This window comes from Dendrobium catenatum, unplaced genomic scaffold (assembly GCF_001605985.2).
Source record: "Dendrobium catenatum unplaced genomic scaffold, ASM160598v2 fragScaff_scaffold_94, whole genome shotgun sequence".
Taxonomy (NCBI): Eukaryota; Viridiplantae; Streptophyta; class Magnoliopsida; order Asparagales; family Orchidaceae; genus Dendrobium; species Dendrobium catenatum.
Window position 1 is genome coordinate 312,894 of NW_021318556.1, and position 7,300 is coordinate 320,193.

Sequence of the window (7,300 nt, forward strand, 5' to 3'; positions counted from 1 at the left end):
TTGAAGTCTTCGTAGTCTGGAGTTCATTTTTCCTGAAATGTCAGTACACACAAGAGCAAATACAATTCTTCTAAAAAAATGTTAGGAGATAACTACACATTTGAACAATAATGTTTGGAATCATCAAAACTTCATAAGTTGCAAAAATGTAAAGCATGCAAATAGCAACTATCTTAACAGTGATTTCTTAGCTCGATATTTATTTCCTATCACTTGAAATAAGCCATTCATGAGCTTTTTAACATTTATGTTATGTATTTTTTTATTTATTTATGACTTTATTTTTTTTCTTTTTAGACCTTAATTTATTTTTATTAAGGATTTTAATTTTATTCTTATTTTTGTTTTTTTAGGTTTTGTTGGTATCATTCTTATTGATTATGTCCTAATCATCACACAAACCACTTCACTCAACCTCACCAGTTTTTCCTATAAAGCAAAATTTTAATCATATATCGTACTATACTAACCACTTTTATACTATATGATCTGCATAACATTGCTTTGATCATAACCCATGGCTTAATGAATGAACTATATTGAATCTTTGATTAACAATCTTCTTGTACAAACACTTATTCAACTGGACAATCCATGCTTCAATCTATATTCAGAAGAAATCATTTTTGTTTGTATGACATTTATTGTTGATAGTATTATATGAACACCTATTTATACTGTATGAACCTTTTGGCCAAAAGTCAAACTACCCGACTCCTTGGGATGATCTCCCCGTCTCTAATCATCTTGTATGATGTGCAATCATATTATATGATTAGACAACCTTTTTGATTAATCATCTGGCTAAATTGATTGCTCATAATCATCCCATATGATCTAACAATCACACTGTATAATCTTTTGGAATTATATTTAAATAACCCCAATCAATTCAAATTCTTCAAATAATCCCTCTTATCTGAAATTACTAAACGACAAGAGGGGGAGGTTAATTGTAAAAATCTTTTTCTTAATAAAAGTAACCCTAAACAAGAGTTCTAATTTTTTGTTGTTTTTGAAATTTTATAACAAAATTTTAAGCAATTTTTCCTTCCACAAAATTCCACATGCAATAGATATGAAGAATTAAAAGCAAGTAAAACATAAATAATGATAAGGAAAGAACACACCAAGATTTTTATAGTGGTTCGGTCAAAATATGACCTACGTCCACTCCCCGGAGTCCTCCACTCCGGGATTTTCACTATCAAAATTGTTCTCCTTTTGCCCCCCTCGGCAAGGCGGAGAAGCCTTTACAAACCTCCCTTTCACCAACCCGGCGTGGCAGAGTGCCAACCTCTGTTTTCGCCCTCCTGGCGACGGTAGAGAACCTTCTCATTTTGTTCCCTCCTGGAGAAGGCAGAGAACCTCGAGGTAACGGATGTAGACGAGCCTTTCCCTTGGAGATCCTCCCTCAAATCCTTCTCGGGCCACAGGAGGAGCAAGATGCAGCAAGCTTGGAGCAACCGTGTGATCTCCCTCACACCTCTTCTCCCTCACAACGCTCACCTCCTCCTTCCTCTCTCAACCCTCAAAAAGTGCTCTAGAGATCTCTCCCTTGGAATCCCTCTCTAACCACGTTCACCCCCTCTGTAAATCTTTTTTGAAAAAGGACTTGATTGATATCTAAAAAAGGCTCCAAAAACCTCTGAATTCAAAAGTAGCCGTTACTGTTCGTATAGTACGATTCAACATCATACAGTATGATCTTCATAAACAGACGTCGTCCTGATACGAAGATGTACGAACAGTTCAAAAACAATTCGTACTGTACGATATCATATCGTACGGTACGATCCAACAAGATACTATTCGTACAGAATGATGGTCTGGACGATCGAATGTCGTCTTTGTTCATCGTATGGTACGATTACTATCGTACAGTACGATGTGACAAAAACCAAGAGATTGTCCGGGATGATATCCGGGACGATCATACTTCGTCTCTGTTCATCGTATGGTACGATCATGTTCGTACAGTACGATGTTCAAATTTTAATTAGGCCTGGATTACATGCACTAATCATGGGTTAATTTAAGTAAGTATTTAAAACAGATCGTACAGAACGAACATGTTCGTACAGTACGAACGGCGCAAAATCACTTACTTAAACTAAACTACGACTAGGGTTTTGGATCAGAACATATCGTACAGTACGAAGGTATTCGTACAGTACGATCTATTCACAGAATTGTCCACATAGCCTGGATCGTATGGTACGAATTAAAATCATACAGTACGATCTCGAGAGAAGAATTTTAATTACATTTTACAGTTAAAAAACAACTCTCCCCCTGTGTGTGTGCATGGTTGCTCTTACTCTTACGCATTTTGTCGCCAGACTCAATAAAGTAAAAAATAAAATAAATGAAAAAATACAATGTTTGACTCATACTCCTAATCTACCCGGTCTTGAGTCTTCCTTTCTTCCTGAGTCACTTGTGATCTTCTTGAAATGTTAGTGCTCAAGAAAAATAGCAAATAAAATAATATTCCAAGAAAGGTTGTTCCAAAACACTCATTATTTGGCATCATCAAAATCTCAAACTCTGGGTCATGGGTTGCAACATTATCCTCCTTCTTACAATCTCAATATATGCAATGTCTAGTAATGGAAAGAATAGTCGCCAAACCCAAGGTGCTTCCTCCTCTCACAACCCTATCGATGATCTCTTACTTATCGCTTCTTATGAAGCTTCATACCACAAATACAAAGAAGCCAAAATCTCTCCTTCTAGGCTTTTTAACCAACAAGCCATAAACTTTCTAGTAATGAACCCTTTCAATTCCACTGCACTTCGATTCCTCCTAACTTTGGCAATCCTTTCCACTATAAAATCCTATACAAGTTCCTTGTAAATCTTAGGATCAGTGGGGATGCCACCATAATGTGTTCCCATGTTTTTTTTTCCAAAATGTTATAATAACCAAAGAGGACATATAAATCCATATTCAATTAAACACCCAAAAAAATAAACCCTTTCTCATGGCCTCTAGATCTTATTTTGACGTGATTGTTATAAATCTCCTGCAAAGAAATGTTTCTCTAAACTAACACCAACCCTTGGTTCACACTTTAAACCAAAATGCCAGGGTTATCTAGCACATTTTGAGAACATAAATCATCCCTAAAACTGCATATCATATAAACACCACTCCCCTACTTTCAATTGTCACTTACTTCTTAATATCAAACACCCAAATAGATGAAGCCCAAATATTAATGAATAACATCCAAAATCTCACTTCCATTTTCCTCTTAGACTCTAAAATAAAGCAAAACATCACTCTAGGATAATGATTGGGTATATCTTGGATAAAAAATACAACATCACATATCCTTTGTCCTCCTGACCACACTACAATCTTCTTCTTGGATGCCTCCTTCCGTATGTTTTCTCCTAGGGAATAGGAGCCAAAAATCCCATTGTTTGATGAAGAAGGAAATGATTCCCCTACAGCAGATCATACACCTACACCACCCCCTCACCACTACCCGTATGAGGAGTTGATTCAACGATTTGACAGACTTGAGACTAGCCTTGATCAAAAGCAAATGCAACATGATAATGATATGAGTTAGTTTGTGGAGAAATTTGGAAATATCCAATAGAAGTTGCTTCCATCCAGCAGTAGTATGACATCTTTAGCCAGTCCTTCCAACCACCTACACAACCACCTTCTAATAAGGATCAACCTCTGTTCTAGTTTATTTGTGTTGTACTTTTGTTTTTTAAGTCTATGTTTTCCTTTCATGTTTTATTGTTTTGTTTCTATATCAATTTTTTTTCTAGCACCATATATTTATTTATTTATTTATTTATTTATTTAATTCTCTTTCAAGTGGTATCTATTTTTCTTTTAAGTAAGTTTTTTTCTCTTAGATATCTTTTATGTGCTCTTTGCTTGAGAAATATGTAGTTAAAGGGAAATGTGTTTCTGTTGATCATACTGTACGACTTGGATCGTACTGTACGACTTGGATCGCACTGTACGAATGAATTCTCTTTTTTGTTTGAAAAAAAATCACTTTTATTCTTACTTAAAAGGTTAGATAAGATATTGATGACTTATTTAAAACAAAAAGGATAAAAATTAATGAATTTACATATCCCTCCTTATTTCTATTACATGTTAATTCCTTATGTGAACTTGAAAATCTAAATCAAATTGGAGTTGAGATGGTTGAAATGAAACATTTTCATTATACTACATTTTTTTATATCATGAATATATTCTACAATTTTATAAATGAGATTCATTATTTTTCTTAAATCAGGCTATTTATCATTATTATAAAGACTGGGATTACTTTATAGATTATTCTTACCTAGATAAGAGAGTGAGTTACTTTTCTCTTCAATTTGGAAGATAATCTTTACAACTGAGATTCTTAAAGATTTAGAAAGGAAGTAATTTGAAAAAAAATTAAAAGAGGCACAAAATGAGCCCAAAATAAAAAGATGTGTAAGGACACCAAAAGTAAAAGATGCACTAAATGTATCAAAAAAATGCGCAATGTACGCCAAAAGCTGATAAAAGAGGCACAAAATGTGCCCAACTTAAATTATCTTTTCTTTCTGCTAAATCTTTAAATCATAGAAAGTTCCTGTGTTTCATAATATGGTTAAAACTTGATTTTGGAAAATCTTGGTTCTTCATTCATCACTTTTATAATAAAATTATATTTGACATATTTCTTGCTAGCAGCCTGAAAAGTTTAAGTTTCCATTTATGATTGTAATTTTTAAATTAGGTATTTATTTAAACAAAGGATTTTAGCCTGTGAAGATGTTAAGATGAGTGTGCAAACTCTAGAATCCAATCCTAGGGCTACAATAAATCCAACACTTTTCTGTTTGTAGAGTAAGGTTATTACATTCTAAACATGCCCACGAGAGTTCTCATGTCTTTGATGTTTTTTTTTTCTTTACCCTGAGTTATTAGCCGTTATGGGTCTTTTTTTTAGCTATCTTATTTATATTTCTATTTTTCCTTTCTTTTATTTTCCCTCTTTTTATGATGTCAAAAGAGGGAGTAGCATTTGTTTGTTTGTTATTGTATTTTATTGTTTAGTATTTGGTTATTTATTATTGTATTTTAATATTTACTATTCTTTGCATATTAAGTAATGAAAAAAAAAATTTGTTTTCACTCCTTTTTCTTAGAGTTGGTTATAATTTAAGGGGGAGTTTAAAGGAAAGCAACTTTTTTTAAAATCCAAAAATAATAATGTTTATCATCATACAAAAGGGGGAGATTATTGTAAACATGATCCAAACACTATGATTTTGATGATAACAAACATTATTGTGTATGTTGCAACTTTCTCCAATTTTTAAGATATTATTTTTTGTTTTGTGTGTACTAACATTTCTTGAAATCATTCCATCGTTCATTAGCAATTCTTATCAACTCAAGCCTTGGTAAACTATGGTTACAATCTATAATTTTTAATTTTTTTATGAATTTTTTCTTTCTTGAGTTGTATCATGTAATTGGGTTGATATCTTTGCTAAGTAACCTTACACACGCATGGGGAGAGAGAAAAATAATTTTAAGAGAGTTTTTTTAAGTACATCTACTATTCAATTTTGGTTTCATGCTGTATGACTTTTTTTCATACTGTATGATTTAAATTCATATTGTATGATATATTATGCTATGTCAAAACCCTAATCACCAGAGGACAAGAAAGATACTAATTATGTTGATTGTATTGTACAATTTAGATCATACTGTACACCCTAATTAAAATCTTTCTTAATTAATCCCTCGATATCAGGCAATAAAATCATGGACAATTACTGTGATCGATCATACTGTACGATAAAGTTCATACTGTATGGTTGCTCGTGTACAAAATTGGTTATCCTAGAGATCGTACCAAACAAATCCATGATTTTTGCACTGATCATATTATATGATACATGTATCATATAATACAAATAGAAGATGGATCACTTTAAAATTAGGGTTTCTTGAAGCCCACTACTTGGGGTTTTCTAATACTATTATTAGAAAATCTTTTGCTATTGAGAATTTAGGACATAAAGTCTTGAGGGAGAGAAAAAGGAGACCTTTGTGAGAGAAGAGAGGGAGATTTTGTGAGGGATAAGTTGTAAGGGGATTCATAAGGTTTCTCCAAGCAAGAATCTTGCCTAATATTTACAAGCGTCTACCTGGCTTCTTTGTGAGTTTAGAGAAAAAGTTCTTTAACAAAGATCATGGTTCTCTAACCATCACCTGGAGGGTGAAAATAGAGTTGTGGTTATTTGATCATCACCTTAAGGGTTAAAATATAGTTGTGGTTCTCTCACCATCACCTGGAGGGTTAAAATAGAGTTGAGGTTCACTGCCTATAAAAGAGTCATGATTCTCTGTCATATCGAGTTGGTGAAACAGCATCTATACAGTCTTCTCTACCTTTCTGCTGGAGCAAAAGGAGAGTCACAACTATTTAGTATAATACTTGGAGTGGTAGTCTCTAAGGAGTAGATGTAGGACAGGTTAATCGAGCCACTCTAAATTCTTATTTGTTCATTCCTTTTATTAGTTCTATACTTTATTTTATGTGAATATCTATGTGGTTAAAAACTCTAATTTATTTCATTATTGTGAGATTTACTTATTTCTAGATTCACTGTGTCAATTATCGTGTGTGGGTTTGAAAAGATTTTAAAGAAATTCTTTTTCCTTAAAGATTTTTTAAACATACAATTCACCCATCCTCTTGGTTAGTCTCGTGCTAGTTCTTTAGGGTTTAACAAGCCTCACAAACTTTCAAACCTCTCTTTTAATGAGAGAAACCTTTAGTTTCTGATTTTTTTTTGCAAAAGAATCCAGTTACCATAAGCATCAGGAGAGGGTATCATATCACTTTTCTTATGTTGAGCTTTTTTTAAAGACTTTCTACTTTTTTATTCTCATTGACAGTAGAATAATCCTTATTAATCTCAAGAATTTGGAAATCTGTATGTTTTTATGACAATCCGATTTCTTATGACCAATCTTCCCATAGTTAAAACAAAGATTTGAAGTTTTCTCATATTCCACTGCTTGAATGAATTTTCCATTAGAACTATCAATCCATACACTAGTGAGAAATTTATTTTCAGGATTAAGTCTAATACAGACTCTACAATCCCTTCGATGCCAACTAAAAGTATTTGCATCTAGCATTAACGGAAGTCCAATTTTTTTTTTTTTTGCAATTCTAGCAATATTAGTTGAATCCCAACAATATAAGGGTAAGTGTGGTAACTAAATCAAAATAGGAGAAAAGAGGCCTTTCATTAA